The 19,028-nt window shown below is 45.2% G+C and overlaps 1 protein-coding gene across 2 annotated transcripts in view; it reads right to left on the bottom strand.

Annotated features, from left to right (window-relative positions):
* Positions 1 to 19,028, bottom strand: part of LOC122406535 (zinc finger protein squeeze-like) — a 284,687-nt gene that overhangs the window by 127,960 nt on the left and 137,699 nt on the right. The window lies entirely within an intron of this gene.

The raw sequence follows: 19,028 nt of genomic DNA, 5'->3' as shown, positions 1-19,028 counted from the left end.
GGTTTCACTCTCGTTCCGCTCCGAAAGCAGCCCCGCACGCCGGAGAGTAAACGATCCGCGGCTTTCTGCTTTCATCCCAATTACCCTTCATCTCTTGCGTCCTTCACCTTCGCCTCGTCCGAGTGTGTCTTCGATGCTCTGTGATCTTGGGAGCTCGCATGAATTTTCACAAGGAACGAGATAAAATCTCACCTCTCAAAGCACACTATATCGATACATATACTGCAATAAATCTTGCTGTCGATGGAATAAATTGGAGAGTCGAATTACAAACCACGAAACCCGCCCGAAGCGTTGAAGGAGTGTTCGACCACGCCCGTTTTTCCTCCACCAAAAAGAGGGAAAGAGAGAGAGAGAGAGAGAGAAGCGAGGGAGGAAGATGGGACGCGGCAAACGAGGGGTTATGAGCATACGCGCGTCTTCGCGGTAAATTGCGTCGGCGCTAATAAACACGCAAAAAACTGTAATAGCTCCCATCGCCTTGTGCTCACCGGGCCACCGCCTCTCTCATCGCGACATCCGTTATACCCATGCACGTATACATATACAGATGAAATTTTTGCGCCGAGGGTTTAAGCGCTGTGACAAATGATTAATGACTGTAAAAATACCGGAGAATTGGAACATTAATACACCTTAATTGCATATCATTACTAAGTGGTTTCGCGATGATTTCGTGTGCACTAAATAACCGCGGTGCGCTTCTTCGCTCTTTTATTTCACTTCTTGCGCCGCAGTATTTTTTTACGATCCTCGAATTAATTGCAATTTTGAATCCCTCCGTTTCTCTCACTCTCCGTTTTTCTACTTCGTTTCATTTATTCCCGTTATACCTTTCTCTCCTTCTCTTCCGCTATATTCGCCTTTTTTTCATACGTTCACGTTGTATCTTCGGAGCGAAATGGTCGTAGACTATACTTGCGATAATGATAGACATGGACCCTCCCCCTCGTGGCCGGCTCCGTGGGATAACGTGAATCTTCCTCGAGAGTCATATGTGTAGTGTTTTACCGGCACACGCTTCGAATATTTTGCGTCACGCGATACATTTATCCTCGTCGACTTTGCCTACTGTTCTTTTTTTTTGTTTTTTCGATAAAGTTATAAAAGCGATCGAGTGTCTTTACATTGATCTTTGAGAAAGAAAAAAGTTCGCAGATCAGTATTCGGATGCGTGTGATTGGTTAGAAGACTCCGGTGCTCCGGTATCCACTTATGGCGCGAGCAAAACAAAAAATGGAGGTCCAGAATTTTCGCTGCTTCACAACTGATTGGAGTATTGATTGAAAAACAGAGAAACCAAGAGATACGTTAAAATATTTGTTGATCATGAATCTCGTAGGCTTTAGGCTCGAAAAACAAAGGCGCGCTCGCCGGTAAAAAAGATGTTATCAATGAATTGTGCAGGAACGAAGAGTGCTCGTGATGTTTACGAGTGACAAGTGTCTGGCAGTATTACGGGAAGTATACGGGTGAGGCGAAAAGAGGAGTGCACGGTTTAACTTTTCGCTCGTCTGTTCGAGGCACTTTGGTCAAGAGCTATATTCTCGCATGGGTAGCAGAGATTGAACGAGTAACGAAGGAAGTTTACAGCGGTGGTTTTACTTCTTGCGCACGTGGAATTAGACGCGACGAGAGTCAGTGGGGATCCCTAACGAGCTCGCCGAAAAAGCGGATTTATGAGACGTCGCTCAAGAACTGAAAGAGGAAGAGAGACGGGAGCGCGCGCACGAGAACGGGAAAGGGCGATGTGTGTGCTCGCCACGTACGGGCGAGGCCGAGCTTGCCAGATTCTACTTGCAAGCTCTATCGCAAACGTTCAGGCAAGCGTGCGAAAAGATAAGATATACATATAAACATACAAGCAGAAGTAAATCTTAGCTCACTCGTCCTCGTCGTCGCCTCTAATCATAAGCAACGAGCGTAGGAAGGAGCGATAGAGTCCTCGCTTATTACTCGCTCTCTCGCTCCAGCGCGAATAATGTTTATATAGGTGAGAGCGAGCTTTATATGCGGCTCATTAACATGCATTCACACCGCAATATTTATCGCGCAGCGTGCTCTCGCTCCGCTAGATTCTCTGTACCGAGGGGATTCCCCCTTGTATCTAGTACGTTGTTACTTGCGCGGTGTACAACTTGCGCCACGCGGAGCCCCCGCGCCAGCGTCAGATGATCATGCACGTACCAGCCCCGCGAGCTCCGGGATATATATTACCAGACGACCACACATCCCGATCTTAGATAAACTCGCGAGCTTGAGAACAAACTATAAACTTTTAAATTGCACGGGATATATGAAACAAAAAGTGTCGAGACTTACAGCTCAAAAGTGGCTGGTTTACTTGTTAGTCGAGCGAGCTAATGCTCGCCGTTGGTAACGCTGTCAAGCACCGTGGAAACTGACGAGAAAATTGAACCGCTGCGTTCAGTATTTGTGGTAGTGAATGCGTTGAACGAATAGAATGGGCGTGAAAACTCAGTAGCCGAAAACGAGAGGTTGAAAAGACAGACCTCGACTGGTACGTCGTGGGTCCAGGAAGCGGACGCGGCAGGACATCGACCCGCTTATGTTCAAAGATATAAATCAATCATCCGCCTGATGCTCCCGTCAAATTATCGATACTGGAAATTCTCTGTTTGAACAAACGGAGCAAAAAAAAGTTTCGACTTACGTACAAAAAAAAGTTGGAAATAAATTGATTTTTTTTTTATTTCAATAGGGCGGACGACCTGGTCCCTTCAAGGTTTTCCAATGATTTGTCTCGCACTTGAACCAGCTCACTCGATATGGTATTTGCCTCGAGGGACACAACTTTCTTGATTGGATAGAAATAGTCAGGATGTAAGAAATAATAAGGAGTGTTTACCGATTCCTGGAGACGGAATGATCGTTCTGAGTCACACTCCTTGCTCCTCTCTCTTTTGATGAACCGCTCTAGAAGCAGCGCATGAATGACTATCATAAAAGGTGAATTTAGAGCTTCCATTAAAGGAGTTTTTCACACGCGAGGAGTACTGAGATTAAACACGTGAGATAAACACGCAAAGAAAAACAGATGAAATTCCAGATTGAGTGGAAGTTGGGTGTCGGCTTTATAATCAGAAATAACTCTCATGTGGCATCGATATAAATTCATTGGACGTATCGTAGACACGCCATAAAAATATCACTTCTCGTGTCCGTACACCTATTCTCTCATCGATTACTTTTTCGTCGATTTTGCGGTCGAATGTCCGGCGAGTCTTGAAGTGCCCACTACGGCTTTATGGTCTTGATGTACTCTTTCAGATTCCCTCTGTGCAGCGTACTCTCTTCCGACTGTTTCTCTCTCGCGTGCGCGCGCGCGGTCTCTTGGCAGGATCGCGTGAAGAAAAGTTGGCGCGCGAAGAGCATTTGCGACAAGCCGCCAAGGTATATGTGCGAAAAAACATTCAATTTACTATCGACGCATCGTCCTCGAGTCCCCGAGGCTGTTGGTGAGTCGCGACGCAATTAGAGATCGTGCTCGCGCCCGGATCGCGACGTGCCCGGGCTCTCTCGATCCTCCTCCTGCTTTCCCTCGCTCCCTCTCTCAACGTTCTGTGCTCAGATCGTTCCAAGGATCACCTGGCGGTGTCCGGAGGGACGCACGACGGGGGGAAACGATAACCGGTGACTACTGTAGCGGAGGCATGAACACCGTAGAGATGGAGACCGCGCGCGGCATCGAGAGTAGGAGGAGAGCCGCCACTTTGGCAAAAGGGTGAGAGAGAGAAAAATCGCGTTTCTTTTCTTGTCAGAGTTCCGACACTGTACAGAGGGCTATAAATATCGCCAGTAGCAGCTGACCCGACTCGTACGTATAGATTTTTTAAATCCTTTTTCTCCACTTTGTGCATTACAAAAGTACATACTTTGCGCTGCGTACTTGAATCAAGAACACACCGGCTCGGTACACGCGTGTCCATGTCCGAAGCGGGTTTCATACCGGTAGCTAAGATGCCCGCGACGCAATTTTATAGAGGCTACACGTCCAGAGGAAATAAATCCGGGACGCGTACGCAAACGTTCGTAACAGCGAAATGAAAATTTTCGCGTAATGCTAATAATTCTGAATTGACGATTGTGCTTACATCGATGCGTTCCTGTTAAAGCGGCATGAATTTCTTCTCTCGATTCGGCGGGGAGAAGAGCCCTCTCGAATATCGTACCCCTCGTCGATGTATATCTGTAAACGCTGTTTCTCTAAGTGTTATTTTCCCATGAGGAATCGCTTAAATCGTCGATTTACCATGAGGTGTGCAACCGCTTGATGGAAAGTGGGAACGTGTATGTGTGCCGTAAAACAGAGTGTATGCACGTTATCGGAGGTAACGTCCGAGACGTACGAACCTTTCCACCACCAGCAGCACCGCCGCTCGGACGATTACGTACAAATTATGGGTAATCAGCGGGGGAAATGAGAATCCACCTTGCTTCCAGGAATGCATTAATAACATCATATTCCTTGCATTGCTTCTATCGGCTGTCCCGCGCTCATCTCTGTCTCTTTCTATCCCCCACAGACTCACACACTTTACCCCTCTCAGTTCTCTCTCGCAGAGCCTAATGATCGCTCTGTACGTGCCAAAACGCGAAATTACATTCTCGCGGGTACAGCACAAGCGCTGCAGTGCGAGTGAAAGACAAATAAATAAACGTGTCTATATTAGCCTGTCTATGTATCTCCGTACGTAAGTTCCCTTTCGTTCCAGCGTCCATTTCTTTTAACAATATTCCTCCTTAATATTCAACCGATCACGCGAATCATGGATTTTCATAAATGCCGAAAGAGCTGCTCGTGCGGAAGGAATCGAATATGACGGACGATTAATCGCTCTCGTATGGGAATGATTTTGTCGCGGAGACGCGACCTCAATCGCTCGTTCGGCAAACCGAAGCTATTTCAATATCTGCAAACGGTCGGGAGCCTTCATTATTCAATTAAATACTGTCGTAAAAGCATCTGCAAAGTGGACTCGTTTTTTCTTCTCCCGACAGCATCACAACTGGTACGATGACTCGAAAGATCATGGCGGAGTTCGCATTGGCAATAATATAGTGTTTTCCAGTCCTCTTGAGGTCGTTAATGCGCAACGCAATTTGCATTTTATCCTCATCAGTCTTGGTACGTGTGTGCCTCCCCTCGGGTTTGCGACGAGCAAGCTGTTATCGATTAATCGAGGCTGAGTCACCGTGTTACAATATGAAGATATATGTAATTGATGGTATATTTAGTAGGTCGTTACAATTTCATCGATTATAAAACCTGCCACGAGGGAGAAAAATGTCTCGCGCGGTTCGAGCGCCGCGCTGAGATAGCTCGAAAATAATTGAAAACGATCTACAAATAATTAAGTACGCGCGCGGTAGTAAATAATAGGTCGATAAATAATTTTGATCCGGCTTAGTACGAGCGTGATTGTAGGGAGGTTTCGGTATCGCTCGTTTAAATCAAATAGCTGCACGTTAAGTTGCGGCATAAGCAGAGGAAGCTCCTGCAAAAAAAGTGCACACACACGCGCGCTCGCGTTGTGTGCACCCCGCGACAACAGCATAATCCTCCGTTATCGCACTGATGCAAATTAATAGTGGGAATCGGGCGTGCATAATGTCGCGTGTGGTCGCGAGCGAAAGAGTTCTATATACTCGCGAGGACGATTCATGAATTATACATTGCTCGGATGACTGATCTCGGTCCGTGCGCGGAGGACTTGCACCGCGATACTTTGGACGTCGGACGACAAGAGATCGCGGGGGCCTGGCTTGTACGCGTTTCCTCCTCATGCCAAGAACAAAATCGGCTTATGTATTTACCAGAAAGCGCCTCCTTTACTGAAATACCGTAGCGCTGTCCTCGACAAAAGGGGCCAACTAATTGCTCGGATTACCGCACTCGTGCTTTTTCTACCCGTCACGTCGTCTCCATAAACGAAACGGTATTATACTGCATTCTCTCTATAATATTTCTCGAGGCATATTCAGCAGGTGAAGACATTTTCATACGTCAAGCAGCATATTTTACAGTAAAATTATAAAGTTCGTGATTATAATACAGACGTTCTCAAGTCCGTGCGATCTTTCTCTGTTGCTTTTTCGCTAACGGAGCTGAGATTTGGAAGACTCGCGGCAACAATAAAAATAAGATAAATAATAAAAAGTTGTTCGACTCGATGGAAAAAATGGTGCGCCTTTCAGAAAGCTTCAGCAAATAAAATTGTTTTCAACGATCGTTTCTGTCTTTTTGGTTTTGTCTGCAATCCAGACGGTCGAAGTTTTTTGACGAACCAAAATAAGAGAAAAAGAACTTGATTTCAAGTCATCGCCGTCGGGTTTGGGCTTTCGGTCTGGCCAATCACGTACGCTCGACTAAAGTTCAATTCTTCGATGGCCATTAATTTTATACGGCTTTCAACCATATATTGTCTTGGTTGGGAAGGAAAATCACGCGAGAAAGAGGACAAAAGGAGAATTCCTTGTGCATAAAGTATGATTATGTCTCTTGGCTTGACGATATCCCTTAAATATTCACGAATTTTGCAGAAAACGACGAACAGGAGGGCGACAAGTTCGCGGACGGTCGCACGCGAGAATCTTGCTTTATCGCAAAAAGGCATTCGAGAATTGTCTCCGTGCATACACCACAGCCATACACGCACTCGTCTCTTTACGATAACGGCGAATATCGATTTCGCTACGGCAAGTTTTATACCGTCTAGCTGAAGGAAACGAATCGCCAAAACATAGATTCGCGTGACATCGCGCACTTCGTCTCTCGCAGGATGGTCTCGGACACACCGGAGTGCGTCATTTTCACGTAGATATGATTGGTGCTCCGCCTTTAACATGCTTTTTCTACTCCCATGACACATAACGCGATACCATATTTTTACGAATAGATAAAAAAAACGTCCCTGCACGAAAAAGTTTATCCGGGATCCGTGGTTACACCGGTCGAGTGTAGCTGTTTTTTTCGACGCTCAACTTTTCTAGATTTTGTATTCAATCGATACCCTGAAGAAGTAGCTTCGAAGTATTTTTGTAATACAAAAAAGCTTTGGTGGAATATCTCCTTCGTGATATCGAACAGACCCACGATACTCATCGTCCCACTTCATGTAAAAACTGTGAGCGAAAAGAGAAAGCATTTGCACAATTATAGTATAAAAGTTCCCAAAGCGATTTAACGTGTAGTGAGTGAATAAAACGCCTTAAATGCGATGTATCAAGGGGCGAATACCGAATTAGGATGCAGAGGGCCAGAGACCTTTACGTTATAAAAGCTTTATAGAGAAACGGTAACTGCTGGCTCGAGAGATGATTGCAACTTACACGCTGCACATGGTGTACGGCGGTAATGTGGAAGAGCGCGTGGCCAGCTCGCGAGCGATCTAACGGAACAGAGCTATGTACTTCCTCCTCCCATGTGATGTCTGGATCTCACCTGAGTTGTCGTTGTTGTTGTCATCACCTCTCCCGAGTGCTGCAACCACCGGACTACAAGGTGTGAACTGTTATTTGCAACAATGACTAAGATAGTTTGGTCAAGTGGACGGTTCTTGCCTCTGGGCTCCTTGATTCTTCGTGTGACAGAAGCAGAAGATAAAAGCGAAGGCAGGAGCCGTGAAGTTAAGGTATTCCTTGCGCATCGCCGTATTTTTTGGTGGCGCAAATTGGGGCACTCGAAATTTGGACCGGTTCTTAATCTAAAAATTATTGAGTATATGAATTATTGAATAGAAATGTGGTGATGATGGAATCTCCATAAGCTCCCGCATAAATTTTACGATTTTCCAAGTTTCAATTCTTTATTAAATGTTCGATAACCTCGCCTGAAATTTCGCCAATCTATTCGCATGCACGCTTACTTTACTGTAATTTAAAATTAGTTATTCGCAGAATATTCGGGTTCGTGAAAGGAATACCTTAAGATCAAACTCTGAATACCCCCGAATTTCGTTCGACAAAAAATCATTCGTCACGGTCACAAGTACTCCAAAAACCGATCATTTGGATAATAAAAAATGTGGAGAGAAAACAAGATATCAGGGCACTGCACACACGTACTGTTACGAAACAGCAAGTACCTAAACCTTTTTATTGTACTTGATAGGTTTGCCATAAAAAAAATCCGGTCCAGCAAGAAAGTTGTTGCTTGATTATGCGACTTGGAACGAGCGATCTCCTCCCGAGTTGATCGCATAATAATACGTTACGCACATAACCAGGCATATCAGACTTCTTTTTAATTTATCTACAAACATCTTGAAGTTTTAACGACGCGTTACGTTCGACCTACGCATCCTGATTAGTTGGTTCATTAGTAATGATAGCTCAATAATCAAGGTGCACCCTAGTTACGCGCCAGACATATAAATCATATATATATTCCTTACTAGCTGCGTGTGCCTCATGTTTATTTCTACGTTGGATATGCATGCGTGTATACACTAGAGTATCCCTAACTATATCCTACTGCTTGTCGAGTTGTTCTCGTTAATTTGCACGACTGTGTATCCCCAGGCTCCTGCATCTTCACCTGTGCAACATACACATTTACCACGAACCATGTGTTTTCTTATTTTTTCCAATATCGTTCTGCCATTGTGCCAAGAATATCAGTTATAATACGATTTTCAGCTGCAGATATTTTTTTTTCACACGTACCTACCGTGTGTATGCATCGAGCTGGGTAGATAATGCTTATTAGCACTTTTTTGTATTATTATTATTATTATTATTATCGTAATGATTGCAAATGAATGACGCTGACACGCCAATGGTCAGATATATCAATAATATCCACAGGTACCGATAGTACCAGTATTATAATGATCCATATGCTATATTGTATTATGAGAACTGTGCAGCGTCCAGGCTCGTGGGAAGTGCCCGCACCCTGTACCAACGGAACACACGAGTACATCAAGGTATACGCGGTACCAGACACAGCAATCATGCAGACCAGAACCTCCCCTCCTCATCCAATAGTAATGATAACTATCCAACGTAATTGTAAATTCGTTACGCCCTCAATAGAGTGGCCTATTTGTGAGTCATTACTCCGATTTTCCATTAGGTCTACTCTCTCATATACGTACTATGTAACCTAACTATATACTCCCTATTGGAAATATAATACACGACGCGAGAACGAGCGATACCTGTCGCTGTTCTGTACGCAGACATATGCCCCTATACCGATGCGATCTTCCGGTCGGCATTTGCCAGGGACACGAGTGCTGGACGAGATCAATCAAATGAATCACGATTCAAATTGAAACTTTAAATCAATCTTACATTATTGTATATATATATATATGTCCATTGAGATGGTAAATAAAAGAAAATGAGGAAATAAATTGTTCTTCTTTTAGGACCACCTGAAGGAGAGTCAAGACTTTGTACGATCCTCCAGGGAATCTCGAGGGCCTCCATCTTTTATATTACCATAAAAACACTCGTAGTCGCTAACGGACTTTCGAGCTCAGTAGCAACTTGGCGATCGGCACATCCTCACTTCTTTTTCTTCTTACTTTATGATGCTTGCAATTTTAGTAGCAACATTCAACATCACCACGCGCAACTGAATGCTGTACAACAGTGAAGCTTGTTGCTTGCTTCAACACTATGGGAACTCGGGAGATCGTGCCCGTATGTAGATGGCTAGAGCTAGAGGCACCCGAGGTGTCTCAAACCACACCAAGCACCCCTCTATTCTGCCTCACGAAGGTGGTCTATTAGTTCTTTACTGTGCTCGCGCTTTTTGTCTTTTTCTCTCTTTCTCGCTCTGCCTCTCGCTGCTTCTTTCACTGTGAGACACACGGTCGCGCACATCGCAGCGCACCCGCTTCTCCTGCTGGCCATATCTCCGATCTATACGATAAGATGCAACAATACAGGAAGTCGCGAGGCGCGCGCACAAGTTATCCGTATGTATGAGAGAACTGCATGCTGCCTGTGAGAAGTTGCTCGTGTGTTGACCAACGTTTTGTTTCGGAGCTTCTAATCCTCGTTCTCTCTCTCATTCCCACCTCTCCGTGATCGCAAACCAAAAGAAAGCTGGCAAATGAAACACAATCGCTGAAACGAAAGATTGACGATCTCGATAAGATAGAGACGCATGCGGACAGGCAGACTGAGTGAATTAACGATTGTGCGGTGCGTATATGGTCCGTCAGTTTCTTCCATCAGAGGTTGATTCCTTATACGCTTGATCGCATTCGAATGAGCTCATCCTCTTCCTATTTCCCATGGGGGTATCCTTGACTCACTTCTTTGATTCCTTCGTTGCCATTACCGGAGCTGCTAAACGCGTTGCAAGTTCCGATTCGGAAACTCGATTGATATGTCAGCAGGATTTTCAAGTTCCTGCCGAGTCCTCGTATGACGGAGGCGTGGTTCAACAATGTTAAGACGTCGGTGGTGATGGAGGAGAACAGCTGAACTGCTGCTACTGCAGCAAACAGCAGGAATCTTTCTGAAAAAAAACGTTCCTCCGCCCGGACTGGTTGGATGAGAAAATCACTTTTCCACTTCAGAGTTGTTTAAAGTGGATAAATCCTTGATGAAAATAAAAAGCTTCAACTTCTTCCACGTATAGGAATATAAGAGTTTTTTGTTTTCAGTGAAGCCTCGAGTCGAGGTTCTATGTCATCAAATAGTAGTCTGCCCTTCGCCCTTTTGCTACCCAATACCGATCTTTATCTATTTCTATTCTTTCGTGATCGTACGTGACGACACGATCACGAGGAGTCGGGAAGATCGTGAAATAAGTAGCGTGAGGTTGGAAAAGTTCTGAAGCAGAGTGAATCGCGAAAGTGGGAGATGGAGTCGAATTCTCGAATAACTTCGCAGCAGCAGGTATTGCAAGTAGAAAACGAGTATCAGCAGTGAATAAGCATAGTTTACCGGTGCGAGCCCGTGTCCCTTGTGCTGCTGCAGCAGCTTCCGGTAGTACCGCTCCGCCACCTCCACCTTGTCGTTTTCGCTGTCGTCCGATAGCTCAAGACGTGCATGGGCCAACCCACGCGCGGAGATTCCACGGATGCAAATTCGCCGACTGAGCTATCGTTCGATCGTGAGCCTCCGGGTGGAGCGAGGGACTACCAAGAGATCCGCGAATAAAGTTGGCCCGAAGTTCTATCTACCTCGTCCTCATCGTCGTTGTCGTTGTTGGACCGTTGCACTTGCACCACGACCCGCGGATGCATGATGTATATCCGCCACCGGGACGCAGTCGCGAATATGCAAACCAGCATTGCCCTCCTCGTGGCGTGCACCCGCCGGGGTCAGCCTCCGGCCATGACTGTGGTCCATACACCGCTTCCCGATACCACAATATACCACCACCGCTGCACCATACCCAGAGGGGTTATTGCCCCTCTCCGGAAACATTCACCGATAATGGGAAAACGAGGATCATAGTTGTGTATTATATGTGAACTGTGCACTCTCATGTCAGCCCATCCATCCATCCAGCCCCTGTCTAACTATAGTCTTTCGCACAGTCTTTTGCATATCAGATGTAAAAATATGTATTTTCCTTCGGTAATATGAGCTCGTTTAAATTCTGATAAGATGATGGTTGGTTTCCCTCAATTGAAATTCAACAAACCGATGTTATTGTATAACGTCTCTGGGGACTTCTCGCTAAAGACGAGAAAAGCACCCAAATAAGAGGGTCATTGTTGGCTATCTTTATACTAGTTCAGTGTGAGCTTGTACTAATGGAATTTTGTGAAAATTTTCATCCTGCCTAATTTTCACTGCCCACTGCCCGTTTGTTAATTTTAGTATTTGTAACTAAATCTATGGAATCATTCGAGATTTTTGATTCTAGAAACTGCGGTCACTCACTAGTTTCAAATTATTCATGCGACAGTTTGACTGTGCGAAACGTCGAACTGCACCAGATTGGTTCGAATGTATACTTGATAGCTCACTAGAGTCACTACGGCTTGAAAATGGACATTACGAATGAAAATAGTCGTGTGGGATAGAACTGTTCCCTACGTTTAGGAGGTTCGTCGACCGAATGGACGGACAGTGATAATTTTTAGAGGACCTGAATTGGGACAACGCGATGTCAGTAACACCGTCGCACTGATTGTTCTTCGACGAGACGAACACGACGAATGCGAAAGTAATCCCTCGTTGATTGTATGAAAACAAACCCTTGTGTCACCGGTACCCTGGACTCGCTGTCCGGATTTCGTATGTTTGTATTGTTCTGATACAATCAGTGATGCGCAGTACGGAACCGTGTAGTGTCGTTACTCGATGGTCAAAATAGTCACAACTCAGCACATTCCAAGCTTTGGACCGTTACGACTTAGAGAAGGTGAAAAAATATTTCAGTAGGAATACTTTCATACGATTTACAAGTGCTTGAAAGATCTGACAGCAATCAAAATAGATGCCCTCAGCATGCCGGTATATGAGCGAACTTGAAAACATTCAAAACAATGAAAATGTGTGACAAGAAGTCAGAACATAAAATTTGACCATCGTCGAAAGAGTGTACGGAATGCAAAAGGTTTGTAAGATGATTTAACGTCGGATCGCTTCGCTGGACCCTAACGATCTTGTATGGCAGTTATCCACTTGCGAGTTACAGACCGGCGGTGCTACTGGGTCAAGCGCCAGCGCTCAGGGGCACGGGAACCCGTTCGCTCCACCTGATTTTTATTCTACTTCTTCTTCCTCTTCTTCTTCTCTTTCTCCCCAGCTTCTTTAAAACTTCGTCTTATTTAACCTGCATATTTTCCTCTTACGTCGCTCAATCTCAATTGCCAAAGACTGTACCACTGCTGCTGTTGTAGAACCTATCCTTCCCTTTGAACAAGTTATAGATTGTTTCATCGTCTCACGTAATTCCGTCTGTGAAGTGTAACTCTGCCACACCGGTTCTACTTATCACGACTCCGCTGTACGGCTCTGTGCGGAATACGATTCTTTCTGATCGGGTATACCTTTGTACATCTACACTGTTGATCGGAAGACTGGAGATTGAACCGGCGAATGACCAAAGCACTCAGCCATCCACCGATAATTTTTCCTGCCATTATTCTGAATGCAATGATTATTACGTTGAACGTATTAAAGTTGCTAAAAGTGAAATTCAATATTGCTCGCAGCTTGGAATAAAATAGATCTTCGCTAATTCTATGAATCCCATAAGTTCGTGGTCTACTTCCGTCCGATTCTTCGTCTCAACGAATCAATTATAAACGGACAGATCCAGGAATAACAGAAAGTCAATTTCCAGTTGGAGCTATTCAAAATGCACGAGGCAGTTCAACACAACAGATTTAGAACATCAAATTAATTCAAGTTTCTTGTATCCATGAGACGTCTTTGTCACAAGAAGGGGTGTATATAGTTGCGAACCTTTTTTGACATGCACCGGTTATTGAACTTCCTAGCATAATCATGCATACGTAAATGTTCGTGGTAATGCATACACCAGAATAAATGATGTATATAGACCAGCCTGAGTTGGCGTCGGGAACGTCTCTCGTCTTTCTGACGACCCTACTATCTATGCTGTCCTAGCGAGGTATGGAGCGCCGGTATGGGGAGCCAAGGTGGATGATGCTGCTCGGGTGCGAGTGCTGGTGCTGTGCTAGTGGGGGCGTGCGATAGTTCAAGTCGTGAGCGGACAGCCCCGCCCGACACGACCGCGGAGCATCTCCGCTCTGACCCCCGCTGACTTACCTCGGGTCTTTCCCGACTCCCCTCAAACCTCACCGCGCACGGGACCCACCAGCAATATCCCACCAGACCCAGCAATCTTCCCCTCCGCGATTCACTGACTGCTCGAGTGCGCTCAGTGTATTGCACCGCGAGCACTCTCGCTCGACACTCTACTGCTTTGGGCCTACGGCAGATGGCGTGTTCTCCGAGCGATCACTGGACGCAAGGAGCCCTGCCCAGAGATACATCGCTCGGAGGATGTACAAGTTGCTTGGTACAAGTTAGGGAGTTATAATGAAGGAAACAGCTGAAAAATTCGCTGGAGGACATGGAAGGCCTTTTTTTTGACTAATCATGCCAATTTATCTAGATAATTATCTCGTGAAAAAAATTCTGTCGACAAATGCTCGGGGACTCCAAAAAATATTATACTTGTGGAGATATTTCAAGGGCCAATTGGTTGGACATTGAGCCGTTAGGAATACGTGCAGCCAGTTGGACGCATTCAAAGTAGGGCTGCGTAGACGTAAACAAGAGGAACGAAGGCAATGATAAGTGTGGGAAGGGTAAGTTCCCCGGAGCCTTATATCATGTGAGTATGAAGGAGAGACACCGGAGAAGCAATGTTGAATGCATTAGGGAAAGCCCGCTCTTACAAAGCATACAGAATGAAACGTGTAGTGTGCACACGGAAACTTGGTTTACTCGGGGCCTGGTGTAACTCCACCTACCTTGCAACCTGCCTGCCTGTCTGGTCTACATAGCCAAAGAGCGTTGAACCCAGGAAGTGCGGCCGTGAAACAGTCACTCCTCAAAGGAACTGTTTGAGCTACTATTGTGAGCGATCATGAAGAGCTAAACGAAGGAGGGTAAATCCTTCGGTGCAGAAACGAATGCTGCAGAGCGAAAGAACATTGGCGATCCATTAGATTTCCAGTATCCGTTATGGAATAGACTTTAAGTTCCGATCGTTCAAGCTATTATCTATGAAACTTAACTGACCAGAGACCGAGGAATCAATGCACGTATAACCGAAAGTTCCCACGTTGGCTTTTCTATCACGCCATCTCAAGTTTCACCTTCGACGCCCTTCGTCATATTTGCTCCTACGGATATGGCTCCCCGTAATCTTGTCATCGGATCTGGAGATCTTGTGAAAACTTCGTTCAACGTGTCAACATTTCATCCAACAAGTATGCCCGATTAGGGCGATGAAAAATATCAATAAATAAATCGCCGGTTGATGTGCAATACTGCAATGTGCACGAATGAGAAAAGCGGCGAGACGTGGCAGACTCTCTCTCCAACGGCAATCCCCGCGATGGGAAGTCCGGACTGTGCTGAGAGATAGGAGAGGCATGGAGAGAGAGAAAAAGAAGAAAGAGAGGGCACGAGATACTCCGGGGGGCCGCGAAGGTCACAGGGCTAAGGCACTTCTCACGCCCTCACCGTGTCGGTGGAACACCCCACTTAGACGAGCCATCCGTACGTACGTACATATACGTAGTTCTTAACGCGAGCGATTAGTATACGTGCTTAATTGCCGTTAACGTGCGTGCGTGACGGTAGGTATCGATCATCTAGAGTTTTCTCGCTGCGGAGCAGCGCCCAAGAAAAAGCATCAATGTACCAGCGGGTGAGTGAGGCTGCGAAAGGGGACGATTATTCTCTTCCCTCCGGACTGCCTGATAAATTATCGGGTAAAGTTGCTGAGTTGAGGTAGGACGCCGGCGTACAGGTCAAGGGATACTCGATATATGAGAGTTGATAAGTAAAGTCGAATTTGTAGATCAATCATGCCGGTGTGATGTGGGGTAACACTAAAAATCGAATACGTAGCTTTCATTCCCGTTGCATTTAGTACGCAAAAACGGCAGCATCGGACTACGGAGATTATTGAGAATCTCAAAGCTGAAATAATGCCACTAGAACATTTGCTCAGCACTGTTTAACGGAGATGAATAATCAGCGAGTTTTAAGAACGAGATTTGACAAATCGGACCATTACTCTCCAGCAACACCCTATCGTCTCTTGAGCCACGATCAAAGTAACGATTCAGTGAATTTGCTGGCAGAGCGAAACTGTCTCGTTGCTCTAATTAATGAGAACGTACTCTATAAGTATATCGCATAAAATGATAAAAGAGGAACGCGAGCACAAGATTCATCACGGACGATACTCGAAGGGATTGTCGGACTGTGGAGCAAAACGACGGTCAAATAATTTAACTCGTCCCATTGTGTGTTCTCCTTGACGTGGTCGTACCTACTTTGGAAAGCTTCATCGGATTGCATAATTACCTAATTAATTAAGCTGAAGAACTACGCGACCGTGTATTAACAATAACCATAATGGTCGGCTAGATCGTGTGATCAAAGATTAGATGATCTTTCGTAGCCCTCATCGCTGATCCTCCGAGCCACTTGAATCTACGTTACGAGACACCAGTCGAACGAGGCTTCGACTTCGCAGTCATTGTAATGTGCTTTTTTTTAGAAATTGCTACTCACGATGGATACTATCGTTCGTAGTATTTACCAACATAAAATAATACTGTATACGTATGGTGGATTCGATAGATTCTATCTTGGTATGAATAGGAGGGGCAGCCGGAGCGATATGACCACATAGCCTATTGCTACTTGGCTTACGCGGCAAGCTACTGTTCACCGCTCCAGCCGCAGGATCCTAGCACTCTGTCTGCACCCTTCACCTCGCGATCCGTTTGCGGTTCGATACGATTTATCTCGATCGGTAAAGCGTGCTTTCCTCGGTGCTATGTGTGTTAAAACAACGACGAACGCTTGGGCTTCTATGAGTGGTTACTTCGGAAACTGCTGAGTACTAATAACGCTTTTTCGATCATTTAATCGTGACGCTAAATATTCTGGAAGTACGTATGAGAACGATCTTTTACGTGAGGTAAACGAGGATGGTCTAAATAGTTGAAAACGAAAAAAATGTTTCCATCAGCAGAAATTTATTCATCAAATGAATCTACTGCATAGAAGAGTTTCATACTCTTTTGCTCGCTCATCTTCATCCGTATTTTTCCTCATTTTCACGCCTCATAAGCTCTCCAGACGGTCTTTTATTCTCAAGTTTGCTGAAAGGATCCTTGCATTATACAACCGTAGCACCGGTACGTTAATACGGTTACGCATTATCTAGATTGCTCCGCGCACACGCGGCGACTTCGGCTTCCGTCGAGAGCATGAAGAACCGACGTGAAGCAGCATGAGTAATTAATCAAAGACAATCAAACTCTGGGAGCGCCCGTTTGCACCGACTCCCAACAAACAGGATGTAACATACGTACGTATACCGACGTTCCCTTCACAATCCGTCATCTTTGTTCTTTCTGTCATAGAATGGAGCGATCCTTCAGTTACCTCAGGAATACTCGTCCTTTTGCAAGAGAATCCTGCATTTACTTTCCTCTTGTACTCAACTGGAGAGATACAGGATGACGGAAAAGTCTCGTTCGGTTCTTCTATTGTATCACACAATTGTAGAATCGTGAACTCAGGAAGCATCAGTTTTGGCAAGGTATACACATTGGGAAACCTGAATCGACGTCTCGAGGCTAGACAAAGTCAGTTGTCTCCAAGCAAATTTGACTTTTATTCCATCTGGACAATGCTCTTATCTACCTTAATTCTCCCTTACGACCCCGCCAACTGAACCTGCTTCTGTCGCTCTAGCTTATCGTCAAGTTTACATTATCAAATGATCCGTTATGCAAGTCCTGCGAGTTATTAAACCATATGCACCAGTCGACAAACAAAATTTTAGTTCAAAATTCAGCATCGGTCTCAATCTGTATCCTTGGAAAGACCGAAAACTATGAAAATTACATGCGCACTAGGATGGCGGTGTTCCGGACACCTGAACAAATGAGAAGATGAAAAGTGATGTGAAGCAGCTCCGAGGATTCCGAGCGCGAAATACGTGGGTATTACTCTTCAAGCAATTGGTATTCGTTGGCTGGTTTAAGTTCATAATGTTCGATTCTCTTTATTATACTCGTCCTTCGTTTACGGGGAGAGCAGAGCACGAGAGAGTATGCGGAATTTTAAACAACTGTCGAATCGATGCATCGCTGCGGTACATATACAGACTTAACTTGGGATTTCTTGCTCGGGTGCGCGCTCGAGCTTTGGCAACAATGAGATGAGAATCATTGCTATACATACACACGGTATACATTGCCTGAGAAAATTACCTCTTGTACACATTCTCTCCCTTCGCTTAAACGGGTGAAAGTTACAAGTCGTCCCGTTCTTACTCGTTTGAATCTGTCTTTATTTAAAAAAAATGAGACACGTGTAAAAAAATATGCTGCGCAAGTCGAACACAATCGTTTATTTTTTACACTGACGTCATAAGCTTGACATCGCGTGTCACGGGAATGCCCGAGGTATGTTTTCCGACGGCCCCCTGGCGGTTAAATTATAAAGAATAAACGTAAAACGAGAAGACGCACGCTCTTGTGTCATAACTTTTGATCCGGGGGATAATGTGCTCCGTGATATCCATACTCGTACATGCCGTCACGAGATTTATCAGATTTATCCTATCACTTTGAAAGTATGACGGTAAGTCGTTTCGTTTTTTAAACGACGATAAAAGAATTATGATTTACGTACGAAGTGACGAAATAAGGTCGAACGATATTTGATACCGTTGACGAGAGATTCGATTCTCGTTTAATCATCTCTGCTGCACGTTCCTCCTGTCAAGTTCAGTCGACAGACAACTATCGATCGAGGATCGAAGAACGTATAGCGAGCACGGCTGGAATTGGCGAGGAAAAAAACGGTGGCCGAATGCGCAGCAGAGGGAAGAAGAAAAAAGCGTTTGGGGAGAAAATCACAAGGCAGCACGTGCGAAACGGCAAACATACCAAGAGAGTTGGAGGGATTACACGGTTGGGTACTACCGTGGCACATTCTCTCCGGCAGCGTGAAGAATCGCGACGCATCGCGTTGTAATAACACGTGGGGTGCGAGCGTTCGATAATCGAAGCTACACACGCGGAACACGGACTCGACATCCCGGTCACAGCATGTTGTTACTCTGCTCGCTCGCGCGCGCGCGCGCGCCGCTATGGCAAAGCTATTTCAATTTACGTGTTTAGGCTTTACGTGAAAATGATGGAAGTTTCATATAGATTGGATTTTATTTACGGGACTTTCGAATAACTTTGTTATTTTTATATTGGAACGTGTGAGAGAATGGCTGAGAGATAATGCCGTGGCTCGTATGGCCGGTATTATGGTACTCTCGAGGCACGAAGTGGCGATTT

The sequence above is a fragment of the Venturia canescens genome, chromosome 1 (assembly GCF_019457755.1).
Source record: "Venturia canescens isolate UGA chromosome 1, ASM1945775v1, whole genome shotgun sequence".
NCBI lineage: Eukaryota > Metazoa > Arthropoda > Insecta > Hymenoptera > Ichneumonidae > Venturia > Venturia canescens.
The sequence above is the reverse complement of the archived record's forward strand: the minus strand, read 5'-3'. Positions and strand labels throughout refer to the sequence as shown.